This window comes from Micromesistius poutassou (assembly GCF_964030765.1).
Source record: "Micromesistius poutassou genome assembly, chromosome: 13".
Lineage (NCBI taxonomy): Eukaryota > Metazoa > Chordata > Actinopteri > Gadiformes > Gadidae > Micromesistius > Micromesistius poutassou.
In genome coordinates, this window is record NC_140283.1 from 17,521,772 (window position 1) to 17,537,389 (window position 15,618).

General features: G+C 44.7%; 1 protein-coding gene across 2 annotated transcripts in view; it reads right to left on the minus strand.

Annotated features, from left to right (window-relative positions):
* The window catches only part of cntn1a (contactin 1a), a 68,074-nt gene extending 53,241 nt beyond the window's left edge, over positions 1-14,833 (minus strand). Inside the window, exon 1 of one of the 2 annotated variants that reach the window (XM_084476771.1) lies at positions 14,739-14,833. The gene's annotated coding sequence lies outside the window, so the exon portion shown is untranslated. The remainder of the gene's footprint in view (positions 1-14,738) is intronic. The other variant, XM_084476772.1, reaches the window with a different exon arrangement.
* Positions 14,834-15,618: the final 785 nt, after the last annotated feature.

Here is a 15,618-nt window from a genome sequence, read left to right on the forward strand (position 1 = left end):
TATGCACACGCATACATACGCACAGACACACGTTTACTCTGTCATAATTAATCCCTGCATTTATATTTCATCATTCTTAAATTCTCTCTGGTAGCATTGCCTGCCCTTTATCTTGTTTTTATATCACAGATTCATGCCCACCCCTAAACACAGACCCCCACACACAGACACTCACACACACACACACACACACACACACACACACACACACACACACACACACACACACACACACACACACACACACACACACACACACACACACACACACACACACACAAACACACACACTTCACAAGGACTATGAAACATAACACCAGGCTTTTTATATCAACTTAAAACCTCAGTCCTGCAAACTGAAGCACACCCACAAACTGCCGTAGCTAACGCATTTACCCCAGGAAGGTCAATAATGTCCTATAGGGTAGCATAGTGTAGCATAATAAAGTATAGCATAGCATAGTAAAGTGTAATGTAGGATGGTTGGTTGAGATATATATATATATATATTTTTTTTTTAAATATATATATACATAAAAATACACACCAAATCAAAATGTCTATATTGAGGACCATTGATTATCCAATGTTGAGCACACAGAAGCCTTGTAATGACAATAATCTCTGGCTAGTGCTTACTCCGTAATACTCAACACTTATTGGGCCCACGCACTGACCAATTTCTCTTTCTCTTCGGCTGCTGTGTCACAGAAACAAAGCGACTCCAGATTAACTGTGTGTGTGTGTGTGTGTGTGTGTGTGTGTGTGTGTGTGTGTGTGTGTGTGTGTGTGTGTGTGTGTGTGTGTGTGTGTGTGTGTGTGTGTGTGGACTGTATGCAAACAGTCACGGGATAAGTGCTAGTTAGCTGAAGAGCGTTTTCTCTAGCCTCTACACTTGACTGGACCTTTTCATCGGCATAAAATGGCGGAAGTATAACCACTGACCCTCATAAGTAGATAATAGGAAGGCAGACTAGGCCAGTGTAAGTCAGTTATATTCACAAACCAAAATCACTTTTCACATAGACAAGCTTTGTCTTTCTGACAATGGTGGGCAATGAACAGTAGAAACAACGACTATGAACGAATCCTTGACATTTATATAAATGACCTAGGCAGAAGCTATTCTTTCTTTCTCCCCCTTAACTGGTTTTTGGATCAATGATTGATTTTCATCAGTATTTAGGAAAGTTGATACTGAAAGACAGTATCCATTACACTGTATTGACTATTGGATTGAGTGTTGTGGTCTTAAAGAGCCATGATGAAATGGAGACATGCCAATCTGTGCTCTACATCCCTAAAACTCAAATGTTCACACTTTGAGCCAAAAATAACCAGCACCCAAAAATACAGAACTCCTATTCATTCACTATCATTGTGTCCAGTCGAGTTGTTTCGATTGGATTACAAACTAAACAACATTGGTGCAATGTTTTTTGAATTAATTTGTTTAATCTTCCCGGCTGGATCTGAAAAGATGTGTGTATCCGTCTCTGTTATTCTACTTCAGTCATCCCCATGAGTAGTAGTAGGCCTGCATATATCAGGGGAAACCCTATTATAGCGGTCAGGCCTAGCCTGCCTGGTCAGTAAACGACGGAGCGGTTGATTAATGACCCAGAGTGAGTGTGCTGAAGCCTGGAGAATTTCATAATTTAATTTCCTTGATCTGTTTCTCCTTCAGACGACCCTCCCCCACTCTCCCATCGCGATGCCAGTATGGCCCCGCCAAGACACACGACTACACTGTGCTCAAGGACGACACAAACCCTCTGTTGTCCATGAAAACGAAACGTCAATTGCCCCCCGGTTGCAGTATTTTCGATATTGTACAGAAACACATGTGTTCTGGGAAATGTTCTGTGAAAGTTCTGTGAAATGTTTCCAGAGAGTTCTGGAAAACTTGATGATGACAAACAGACCGCGGTGGGGCCATTAGAGGAGAATTTAATCTGTCTTTGATTAGAGTTGGAAACCGTAGCTGTTTGTCTGGAATATGGCTGCCAGGCATAGCATTGGTTTATCACAAGAATCCTAGAAAACGCATTTGAATTGATGGTGTTGTAGATGACACACACACACACACACACACACACACCTGCTCACATATTCATTACACGTCACGCTCAATGAGTCCTCCATATAACACGTTTATTTTAAATCAACACAAGACATAATCCTTCTCCTCCAATGTTCTTTTTTATTTTGGTTTGATACATAATTAATAACCTCACAATATTGCTGCCTGAGGAGCCTTTAGATCCCTACATTAGGATTTGTCTGTAAATGTACCTGTTTGTATCACGTTAATTCTCTCTGTTTGGATTGAATGGCCACATAGACAATAGGTCATGTATGCTCTCATAAAACAAATCAAAAGCAAAAATCCCAAAATCCCAAATCCCGGCTTTCTGTATTTACTGACCGCCGTGTTGCCATGAACTCATCTTGCCCCACCACCACATCTCAATGACTTTTAAATGGAGATTGAACATTGTGTAACATTCAGGATTTCCTCACCAGGCAGCATTGCTCTTAAGGCGGCCACACACCAAGACGACTGCTCGATCGTCGCCAGAAAATTGACTCGGGCTATTAATCTCACCGACTCTGTCAAAAAAGTGTGAAATACACACCTAGACGACTACAGGCTCTGCGAGATGTAATGAGATGTAAAGGCGGCGCTAATCTGTATTGTGGTCCAAAAAAGAAGGAAAACTGGAAATACCAGGACCTCTCTCAGCAACCGCGAACAGCGACGGTCCTCCACCATGCTGATATTGTTCCTGGATTTCGTTGGTTCACATGGTCAAAGAATTCAATATCAACTATCAAAACGATGCCAAACAATGTGTTGAGAGAGTGTGTCGCCGTTGTCAGCGCTTTCACTGTTTGTATGTTTACCATCCTTACTTCCGGGCTTCACTGATTCACTAGTCGAGGTAGGGCTGGGCGATTAATGAAATTTTGATCGCGATTTTGATTTCAGAGTGAAATGATCACCAAACTAATATAATCTAGTTGAAACGATTTTTTATTTTAATTTTTTTATTTCATTTTTATTTATTTTATTTTTTTTTATAGAAATTGCAGAACAGCTAAATTCACATCTGGACTTTATTTTCTATTTGACCATTTTGTGTATTTTTTTAAGGGTAAATTTCAAAGTTCTCATTTAAAAAGTGTTTTTTTTGGAGAGAAATTATGAATAAATGCATCATGTTTTCAAACTCAAAAATCATCGTTTGAATAATCGAGATTTCAATATTGACCAAAATAATCGTGATTGCGCCGTACACACCAAAGAGACTCATGTCACCGACTATCACCGACTCACCGAAGCCCGATTTTCGGCGCGGTGTGTGGCCGCCTTTACACCTAAGTAGGCCAGCCGCATTGGCAAATACCAATTCCATACACAAACATATTACCTCTCGAATCTTGCCCACCGCTCCATCCCTGAGACTCTAATTCACCGGGTACACATGAACAGGAACTCTCTTATCATTCTCAAACCGTGTGTGTTTACCGCTGAGGAGCACATGGACGCGCTCAGACCGCGGCTCGGACAAACAGCATGAGTGGCGCCTGCCAATGAGGCCACGCCGCCCGGCCAAAGACTTGAGTCATCATCGCCCGGCCTGGCAGCCAAGTCACACGGTGGAGCCGTGGCTCCTGGCATCACACAGGTGCCAAAGCAAACAACCCAGCTGAGCCGAAGTAGATAATGATATATATAATCATGTAAAAACACACACACACGTGTGACTCACATGGGATTGACAGTGTGTATGTGACTACCGGTAAGTCCCTCGCATTTTGTAAAGACACAATGACTGTGGTTACATGGTCGGACCAGATCGACTTATCATGGATTAAGCCATATAACGATGTTGCCACTCGACAGGGGGGCTGTCACTTGTCTGAGTATACATACATCGGATCAGATTGGAATAATGGTCGGAGACCTGGCTGACTCCGCTACGCTAGGTGGCGCTGTAGCCCTTTCAACAAGTGGTACTAGAGCCACTTCCGGTTCACGGCAACGTAAAAGCAACAACAAACTATCTGCCGGCATACAAACAAAGATGGCGTACGAGGGGTTTGACGAGGCAACAGTAGCGTACATTTTGTGCATTTTTCACTGTATAATTCTTGCACTTGGTGCAGCATGAACTGGGTCTCCTCGTCCGTCCAGAAGTGCATTGCTGATTTCGTCGACGCCATGGTATCGTTTGACCTTTCCGGCAACAACACTACTATTTATTAGGTCGTCTCCTTCCACTTCCAGGTGAAATCCCCGGCCGAAATTCTCGAGTATGCGCAGGACACGAACTCCCGGCAATACGATACGATCGAGTACACATGCAGGTAGATAGCCGCCTATGACCGGCTCAAGCCCAGCTATCCTATCGACTTCGCAAATCCGGTCCTGAGACGATCCTTTTGGCGAAGCAGATTGAATAAACCTGTTTACATGAATCCAATCTTTATTCAATACGTTCATTACACGATTATGCTCCAGCATGTAAACGCAGTCAATGAGACAGATTTCCCGGTATAATCAAAGCTTATCTTTTAAAATTGGACCAAGAGATTGGCTTGTGTGCGCTGTGTCATGGCCTTCAGATGACACGGAGTCATCTCTGGCGTTAGGACATGTTCTCCATTCTGACATGTGGTAGGCTATCGTGAGCTGTTGATCAAAACAAAGTTCTGTGGAAGTGTTTGTTCTATTCTGTGTCCCAACCGAACTCTGAAGTTTATTAGCAAACATTCCACATCTTTGATGAATATCAGATCCTGATAGGTCAGTCAAGGCATCGGCAACAGGTTTTACATCTGAATAACAGACCGCTGCTTTGAATAACAGACTTTGCTATGGACGCTTTTTCCACCTATCATATTGAACAACATATATAGAACACTATTTTCTATGGGTGGAAGCAATACAATTATTTTTTTTTTTATTAATAAATATTTTTGTGAAGCTATATCATGTGCAAAATGATTGCTTTCTTTAATAAGTAGCCGTGTAAGAAAATGCTCGTTGTACATTACAAAATAGTAGAAAACACTGCCGTACTAGTAAACACTACTGTCGTAGCCAACCACAGTTTACTTTACCACAGAAAAAATGCATTTCTAGTAATGCATTTTAGTAGCAAGAAAATAACTAGTAAACAATAGTATCTTAGCAAACCATAGGCTACTAGACCACCAAACAATAATGTTTAAGGCTACCGGTAAGATTGGATACTAGTCATAAACTACCAAACTGTTTGGCGCTGTCATCCTGCTAAGACCACAGGGAGAAATCTCTGGCATGAGGATAACACAGTCTTTGTTTGAACACGTGGTTGCCATCAATCCACAGTTATGTGGACGTGTCCCAGTGCGCGGTCCAACTAAGGACAATGCAGAAACGGTTCTGGGAAAACTGCAGACACAGCTTAGCGTTCAGTGGTGTGTTCAGACATCCTAACGCCCCCCTCAAGCAGAAACCATGCCGGCAAACGAGGTTAAGAAAACATGTTTGCATGTCATTCATCAAACAGACACTTCTGCATTAAACCAGCCCTCACGGATCTCTAAGGATGTTATCGCCTTGTTTCATTCTATGTGACTGTGACTACAATTTTACATTACCTTGAAGGTTTTTTGCTTTTGTTATCTGATGTCTGTACATTATTTGCCTGTGGTAGTGTATAGTGTGCAGGTAGATTGTGCAGTGAGTCATCCTGTCTGTAAATGTATGTGTGTGCGTCCCATACGACTATTTGTCACTTCTAAGAAATACTACTTCTGAGAAAGATGTGTGGCCTTGCCTTGCACTTTGTGTGTGTGTGTGTGTGTGTGTGTGTTTTTGTGTGTGTATATGTCTGCGTGTGCATGTATATGTGTGTATATGTGTGTGTGTGTGTGTGTGTGTGTGTGTGGTGTGTGTGTGTGTGTGTGTGTGTGTGTGTGTTTTTGGGTTGTGTGCGCGCATGCGTGTGCGTGTGTGTGTGTGAGTGTGTGTGTGTGTTATTGTGTTTTTGTATTTTGTGTGTGTGTGCGTGTGTGTGTGTGTGTGTGTGTGTGTGTGTGTGTGTGTGTGTGTGTGTGTATGTGTATAGGAGGGAGCTGTGTTTTGCAGATAACAGTCAATGTGCCACGGTGGGGGGTAGCAGACGGTAAAGGATGGGGGGGACGCCCCAGATAGAACAGCTGTAGTGTTTTTCATTCCAGGGGTTACAAACTGAAAGACCTGCATTGTGTAGTTTGGCTGCGTTAGCAGAAAATAGGATAGAATAGAATGCCATTAATGACCTATATAACCTTTGGAATGTGTAATTAAAGGAATGAAGGAACATTAACAAATCAGGCAGTTGTGAATGGAACACACGGTTATAGTTCACAATGATCCTGACGGATCTCCTGTGAGTCCAGTGCAGCGCTTCCATCTGGCGAAGCTGTGGCGGTTTGATGGCGCTTGCGTGGACCTCACTTCGCAGAACCGCAGTCTTCGCCGTGGTCTTCGCCATTGCTTTTGTTGCCATTTTATCTTGCGCGGATGGGAATAGTTTCTTTTTATCTCAAACTAATGGGCACTCACGTGGTCCTGAAAGTCGTTTTTTTGCCCGGTTGGGGTGGATCACACACACACACACACACACACACACACACACACACACACACACACACACACACACACACACACACACACACACACACACACACACACACACACACACACACACACACAAATCCCCTCTCTCTCCCAATTGCACCTTTTAATCAATATTTAAAATGTCCAGGGATTATGTCAGCTGCTTCATCATGACCGGACACCACAGCTTTACGCCTAAAGGTTTTGAGCCACTGCAGCTAACACAGCGCATTCACAGTCTTACCCACCACAGAAGCACCAGACCCCACCACACAATACACACAACTATTACCAAAACTCTTCAGGGACGTCACAGCTATACTTCAAAGACACTGTGGCCATACACAAAGTTGTCAAGAAGCGTATAATCCCAGTAGCTGTCGGAGAACAACTGAGCACATCAAATAAACAGGACACGAGCGGTTACATCACTGCGTTTGTGGGCCAGATGTGACGGGATCCAGCCAAAACGGGGCCATTGCCGTGAGTGACCCATGGCTTTCTGGCAGCTGAAAGCCATGTACACAAAGGGAGAACCCTGGCTAGCTGGGAGCTCGCCTCCTCTCTTTTTTCCACTTATTCCCATCGGGTTACGCAACCGGCGAGGGACACATTTGATACCTCTGTAGCGAAGAACAAGTTAGGTAGTGTGGAACACAGACCCCGACCTGCTCAACATCCTCCACCTCCATTGAATGCTAATACCGCCTACGTCAATGGGGCTCTTCAGGCTCTGACGGAGGGGGTGGTGGGGTGGGAGGCCGGGGGGGGGGGGGGGGGGGGGAGTAGGAGGCCGGGGGGGGGGGGGGGGTAGGTGGGGGTAGGAGGTAGGAGGCCGGGCCAGGCTGCCAGCCATGCACGCTGGCACGCTGGGACGGCGGAGGTTTCGCTGCCCAGGAGCGCCCGGGACCATCCAGCAACACAGCAACCGCCTTTATTTCTGGTAACGCTGCATACAAGAATGAGCGCCGGGCTCCAAGCATTTTGTCCTCCCTGTAATGCTCATTAGCCATCTTTCTTGCACGCTGTCTTTCTTTTTCCCGTCTCCCTCCTCGCTGCTCTCTACTTGCTCTTTCACTTTCTTTGCTTTTCCTTTCTGCTTCCATGCCCTCTCTCTCTGTCTGTCTGCCTGTGTCTGTTTGCACGTACGTGCGGGCAGACACACCGAACCAGCACGCATGCACACACTTACAACAGGCGTGCACACACACACACACACACACCAACAGGCGCACACACACACACACACACACACACACCAACAGGCGCACACACACACACACACACAACAGCCACACATACCCACGCACGCACACCAGCAGGCATGCACACACATATATACACAGGCACACACACACATCTTGTTTCTACTTCACAACAAGGTATTTATAAACCATCTGAGCTGAATTGGACATGAAAAAACAACAACAGCAACAGCATTTAGAGGCCTAAGTGTTAAATCGACGCGGACAGGTGTCTAAATTCATTGTACTTTCCAGGGCCTGTTGACTCGTAGACAATGTGCAGGACATCCATACATTTACATTCAGAAATAATGATAATCCACCCCTCTTTTGAAAACGCATACGGCAAAACTGATTTGTACTTGATGGAGGGTCGAAAATAATTACATAAGCGGACGTTGCCAACAATGGGCGGTCTCAATGCGTGCACTGAAAGCAAACAAACAAGGAGAGAGAGAGACTGAATAATGGCTTCTTCCTCACAGGAGTTCACGGAGGCCCCTCTCTGGACGGTAGTGCTCTTAGCGCTGTAGGCCCCTTCCCGTTCCCCGCCACGCGTAATAGGATTTTGCGAGTTTCAAACGCACTCCACAGAGCCGTTGGGACGGCACACTATTGATCCACAAACAATTAGCTGTCCATCGGCTTTACAGGAAGGGAAAAAAACGGAAAAAAACACAGGACGCCCCTACATGTATAATGAGCTGCTTAAGTTGTTCAGTATTCACTGCACGCGCCATGGAAACCCTTCACCTTAGGACTGGCTGCAGGATTTAGCTTCCAGCGCCATGCCTTCTCATACAGGGCAGACCCTCACTCACTCCCTCCCTCTTTCCCTCCCTCCCTCCCTCCCATTCCTGCATCCCACCCAGTTCCAACAGCCAGAGGTAACCCTTGCTGTAGAGTAAGAGGGTTCCCCCCCCCCCCCCCCCCCCCCCACCAAGAACTTGATGATCCCAACACACAAACACTCATTAGCAGTCTATTAAGCGCAAAACAGTTATAAGCTGCCCCTTAGTTATAAGCTGCCTGTCGTTAGCGCAAAGGGAGGATATCACAAGCTAGCACGGCTGTGCTAAAGCGGGGAGGAGGGCTGACGCAGCGCTGCATTCTCTACAGGAGAAGTTGTGTGTTTGTGACTTGTTAGTGCCATAGACGTACATGTGCCATAGAAACAGGGATTGTTCAAAAGGCCCCCAGAGAAGCTCGAGGGAGGAGATCCGTCTCTCTAATTGGACACTTTCCACCGTGTCACGTCAGGCTTGTTTTTTTGGCATCGCGGTGGAAGACAGAGGGCTGCTGGCACTGCCTCGTAGGCAAAAGGTGTGATTTCAGACGGGGATTCGCAGAGAAATCCGTCGGTACGGAAGTGGCTTTGGCCAACCGATGCTGCGGTTGGAGTGCCTCCAGATTTTCCAGCAGGATCCCGGCATACCCTGTGCCGACCTTGAAGCCATGCATTACTGAGTCTCTTTGCTAAGGGTCAGCCTAGAGGAGGAGTTTAGGCCACCAGAACTCACTCTCCCATGCTCAAAGAAATCTATTACTGCCCCAGGTGTACCTGTGGCACTATTGGGGGACGGAGTAGAAATCCTCCATCCACAGGAAATCATGACTGACTGACACGATTGTGACACGATTGTGATATGATTTGTTATTACTAAAGTATAATATGTTTCATTTATTATAATACAGTATGATGCAGTATTGTTTTATAGAATTTTAGAGTAGTCTAGCGTAGCATCATATTTTAACATAGTATAGAATGCCAGTATCTACAAAAAGTGTCTGAATACAGTGAATAAAACAGGTCTTTGAACCTATCGTAAGCAGAGTGTTGTGCTACAGAATTCCCTGAATGATCCGCGGGTCCAAAAGATATGAGTCATCAACGTTGACTAGACTGCCAAGCAGCCTCCACTTAATTACCGCTGAATATCATATCAGAGAGGAGAGTAGGACCAGGGCTACACTCGGTTTTAAGTAACATAGAGTTCAATGAACCAGAGGCAACCGAAATGCAAAGAGAGGTATTAACCAGATATAAAAATGTTACACTACATGTATTAAGGAACAGATTTGAGTTAAGCACTTACCTTACTTGCCTAAATTCTCAGCTTGTTATCCAAGACCTACAGGATCTGAAGATGCTGTAGGCTACTGGTGTAAAGCACCGCTTTTGTTTTCCACACTACAAAGCTGTGGTTACATCCTCACACACAAAGTGGCCCACACCCACATCAACCACCCTGTCAACAAGGCACTGCACTCTCTCCGAGGTCGCAAACAGATGGCACAAAGTTCCCTTGTGAGGAACCCCTTCTAGTGTGTGTAACACGATATATGTGCTAATAACATGCTAAGCTAATACCCTGGGGGTGGGTGATCTTTGACGCAATGAGACATCGGCTAATTAACAACATTCACATTAAGATACTCACAAATGGCTGTTTAATTAGTAAGAAAACTGTGAACCATTTGCCCTGATATTTATTCCCGATTAGGCACTGTTTGATGTAGGCCTATTATTTGCCATAATTATTGTAGGAATTAAACACATGCTGGCTAACATCATATCTGTTAAGGATGGTGGTGGTTGTGAAATAACAGTTTCCTTCGCGAACGTCAGCGTGGTGGCAGGCTGCACAGAAAGATGAATTATACTGGAAGCAATACAAGTAGAAGGCAATCATGCCCTTAACTCAAATCTGAAGGCAAAGGGCACAAATGTAATCTCTTTCTAAATTAAGAGCTCAAATCCCAAAAGATTGCCATTGTATTATGAAGCCTAAAATTACCTCAGAGAAAGCCTAAAAGACAAAGCTGATGAGGAGATGATTTTAAAGGCCTGTCAGATTTAACCCACTTCTGGCTTATTACATTTTACAGAGAGCATGTTCGGCATATCCAACATGAAGGTCAGAGCCAAACAATGCAAGCGCTAATGTACAATTAACAAGCATCACACCCCCATGTATTGTTATTGTGCCAAACATCACATTAAGACCATAAAAGTTACGACTCAACTCAAATAAACTTGATGGCAGATACTTTTACTATCCCCATTTTCTAATTATTTTGGTATCAACTAATTATTCTCTAGTTGTAATTTAAGCCTCCGTTAACCAGTTTTGGTAGCGGAGATCCTCTGAGAATCATGTGGCGTGTTGTTTACGCGGCGTGTGGTGGCCGGAGATACGTGGCCATTTAGCTCTTTGTACTGTTCGGTGAGGCACATTATCTTAATGGAACAGCAGTAATGTGATTTTGAACAAAACATTACTTTGGCAGATAAATACCTTTAGAGGAGAATGGCTCAGCACTTTATCAGCAGTCAAACCACTATGTCTAGGCAAGGGAGTTTAAAACAACAGTTTAATGAGTCAGGGGAGTGAGGTGGCAATTTTCCATATTTTATAGTAAACAGAAAAAATACCAAAATGGAATTTGCTGTGTTAGTAAAGACCAAAAATATGGATAAAAATATCTCCAACGAAGAGGAAGAATGCTAAAAATAGGTCTTGAATGCTTCTTTTAATATACATCAAACTAGTCCCAAACTCAGGACTGGAGAGCATTTGCACAGCCACAGACACATAGATAGACAGAAGACACAGCCACAGACACATTCACAGACAGACACAGACACAGCAACAGACACATACACAGACACCGCAACATATACAGACACACCTATAGACACAGTCACAGACATATACACCTACACATCCACATACTCATACGCAGGGACACAGACACATACACAGACAAAGAAACATTCAAAGGCACAGACACATACACAGACACAGCCAGACACACACACACTCCAACAATGACCAAATAATTATAGAATTATAGAGGGGTCAGGGAGTTTTGATTCCCAGCTGATAAGATTCTGGGTTTGAACCCCAAAGTCAACATCCGTCTACCTGCAGAGCCTGCCTGCCGATTACGAACATCACTGCAACATAGTCTCTGCAGGGAAGCGCGTCTGCTAAATAACAAAAAATAACCATATGGAGGGTCCAGCTACACCGGGATCCACTGCCCGAGATGTACCAGAATTTAAAAGTCATTGAACAGTGGACACAAAAATAGAACGCCAGCCCCGGCAACAAAAGCCTTCAATCCACCAACGGGCTGTTGACAAAGTCAACAGCTTAGTTACCCTCTAGCATTGCAAGCTGCGTATTGCATTAGCTTAGCAGAACATCTTAACTGTTTCCTTAGAAAGAAGTTAGGACGAATATCATGAATCGTTATACTATCAATAGCGCATAAGGTGTGTGGTAAAATGTTAGAGTGGGACAATAACAGAAAGGATTTGAAATGGGAACCTATGTGTGGGAAAAATAAACTGCCTGACCAACACATTTCCCAGCTGCCTCCGCATGCTACCTGTTTTCCCATATATCTTTTGAGACAGCAGAAGCTTGCTGACAGTGAGGGAATCGATGCTAGACTAGGCCTGTGTGTGTGCATGTGTTTGGATGCGGGCGTGTATGTGTATGGGTGTCTGTGTGAGAGTTTGTGTGTGTCTATGTCTGTGTGTGTGTGTGTGTGTGTGTGTGTGTGTGTGTGTGTGTGTGTGTGTGTGTGTGTGTGTGTGTGTGTTTGTGCATGGGTCTGTGTGCACACAGACAGACTGAGATTGGAAGCACTGTGGTCTATTCGCCTCCTCAAGCATGAACAGAGGAGAGGGCTGTGTGGTACCCCGGCCATGTCTTGCCCTGCCTTACTGCCGTACCATTACATGACCTCCCTATTGATCGGCTGGGCGTGAAATGCTAAACAATCCAAACACCAGCAGCACCAGAAGAAAAAGGGAGTTTGCAGTTCTCGGATCGCATCGACTGGGTTGACGAACACGTGTGTGTGTGTGTGTGTGTGTGTGTGTGTGTGTGTGTGTGTGTGTGTGTGTGTGTGTGCACAAGTGTGTGTGCGAGTGCGAGTGTATGAGTGTGCCTGTGTGTGACATAGTTTGAGTTTGGTTCAGTTAATTGTTCCACTTAGAGTAAACTAGCTTGGTGAATGTATCCCCATTCGAACTCCATCTCCTCTGGCTCCACCTGCCTGGGATGATGGCGCAGATCTGCAGATCGCCATATCACACCAATCAATACGTGGTCCTTTGTTCAAAAGAACTGGAAAGACTTTATCGCTCCCTTTTTAATCTATGCCCAAGCCGGCTGCCAGAGGCTTTGGAGGTCATCTCCCAAGACTTCTTATCTTATCTCCTCAAAACAACAGTGAAATTGCCTGAGTGTCCTGCCCAAATCACATAGACCTCTTTATTAAACATATCTGATGGTGAAGAGGGGAGGGGGGGGGGGACAACTTAGTTATACTTTGAGGATAACATCAGCTGAACATCTGAAAGTCGGTTATAGAGTTGGCACAGACAATCTTTGTAGAGCTAATCCTGTTTTTCAGAACTTCAGTCTTCATTGTTGCCCACAAGTTTGTGAGGGAAGATATGTTCTCTGAGTCACTTCAGACAACCCAGCCAAGTCTTGCAGGAAGGAGAACCTTAAAATAGCCTCTTCGACCCTTAAGGCTGGAATAGGAATTGCATGAACAGAATTTACTCTGTCCAAGAAAATCCAACGTGTTGAATTTTACGAGAGCCACACGGATTACCCAATCGGATTGCTCTGCGCTTGCACTGTGAAGCCTAGCATATAGGTGAACCCGTGATGTTCCAGCATGCAGGACCCAGGATGGTACATTATTATGAACACAGCGAACACATTCAAGTGGTCGTCTAGGCTTCACCCAACACACCACCAAGCAGGGAGCCTCGAGATTACTCTGACAGGTGCTATCCAGTGATGATAGGCTTCCTCTAAGAAATCCACAATGATACAATGATACATATTTAGCATTTTGTGTTGTTTCTCTTTTACTGTTATCTTTCCAACATGTTATATTCTAAGACATTGTGGTACACAGCCACACCACACCAGTGTAGGTTTAAAAAAACAACAACAACAGGCAAACATAAATGGATATAAAAGACACCTCATAAAATATGTGGCTGCCATGAACCTAAGTTTAAACATATGAACAAGGCAAAAGTTATCATCAATTCCAGACGCCACTGTTTCGAACAGTCTTCCCTTGTCTCTGTGGCTTTCTGCTAATCAGTCACTCCCAGCACAAGTCTCTTCTTTAGTGTTGTGAGTCTCTGGACGCGCCCATCCTAACGGATCAGTGTGTTTTCGCACTCATCTGCCTTCCCTATTAGTACTTCATAGCTCTCCCAGATAATAACAGTAAATTCGTGGCGTTTTAATTACAGAAAAAGGCAAGTGTTAAACGACGCGACGGACTGCACAATATCAATGGGTAGCCTAATAGCAAGGAAAGGCTGCATCTGGCGGCTCAGTTTCTTGCTGTGTCGTAAAGATAGACGTCATAATCGAGCAGGACTTTGATATAACTTAAACACCCGATTTGATAGTAGGCTACAACCTGCAAGAGGTATAGCATCCGTTTCCACCGGCTCAGCGTGCGAGATATAGCGGTCATTGATTGCAATGTCCCAAGGCATACCGTCCCCACAATTCATCCAACACCACGTTTTGCACGAATGGATGTCAGATTTCGCACGTCCAATGCACAACTATTAGTACCATAAAGGCACAACATGCAATTGCTTGACCAAATCATGAATAATTCTGCATTGCGGTAGGCTCTTACCCATCAGTGCATCCCACGCAGCCTGTTGTAAACAACACTGATTCCTGGGCTGTCAATTACCGCTGCGCCCCAGCTTCTCAAGAAGCGCTTAGCGTTTAAACACACCAGAGGATGCAAAGCCTTTCATGTTACCTTACCTCCCGTAGCGGACGAATGCGTCTGTCCGTGTAACCTTCGCGCGATTCCCGCACCTGCTCAGTAGGCTAGAGCATCGCCCGGACGATGGCGAGCCGGGAAGAATCTGACAGCAGCCTCCTCTAGTGCTGTCCCCTTCCGATGGATGCAAGGTTATGACTGTCAACTTAGGGGGGCGCCAGACCAGCGCATTCAGGTCGGGCTGCTGATGTCCCTGCAACGTGCTTCCTGCCGTTGATCAAACACAACGAGCTAATCTCTCAGCAAATCTGATGATGCAATGCATTCATGTAACGTTAGGGGAAAAGTGGGCACTAACTGTATGTAGCAACATTCATTTGTTTCAAACTTATATATATATATATATATATATATATACTGTATATGCCAGGCCTTCGTGTAAAGTGGCCAGTGTGGAGGTTGCTAGATCATCTGGTCTCTTCTGCCTACAGCTTCTCAGGACCATATTCTATATTCTATATTCTAGCACAGCATGCATGTGTCTCAGACGGTAAACAGTTGACTAATTATGAATCCTTAACCCTGGCTATGAGTCACAGGCAAGAAGAAGAAGAAACATGAACCCACTCTATCCCCCTGAGATCGGATTTAATTCTTGAATGTAAACATCACACAGCAAATAATCATGTGCCCATGAGCCTAAGTCCCATAAATAATGCAGGGCGCTGGGAGAACGCATGGGCGGAATTAATTGAGAGACTTAATCTTGTTTGGATGAAATTGGAAGGACTTTCAAAGAATTTGACCCAGAACCTTCAACCTACTTGAGACATGTTCTTGTGTCCAAAACCAGCTATGGTTAGCTCATGAAATTCTGTAAAGCGGTTGCTGCATTAGGTTTAACCGGTGCTTTTAACACCA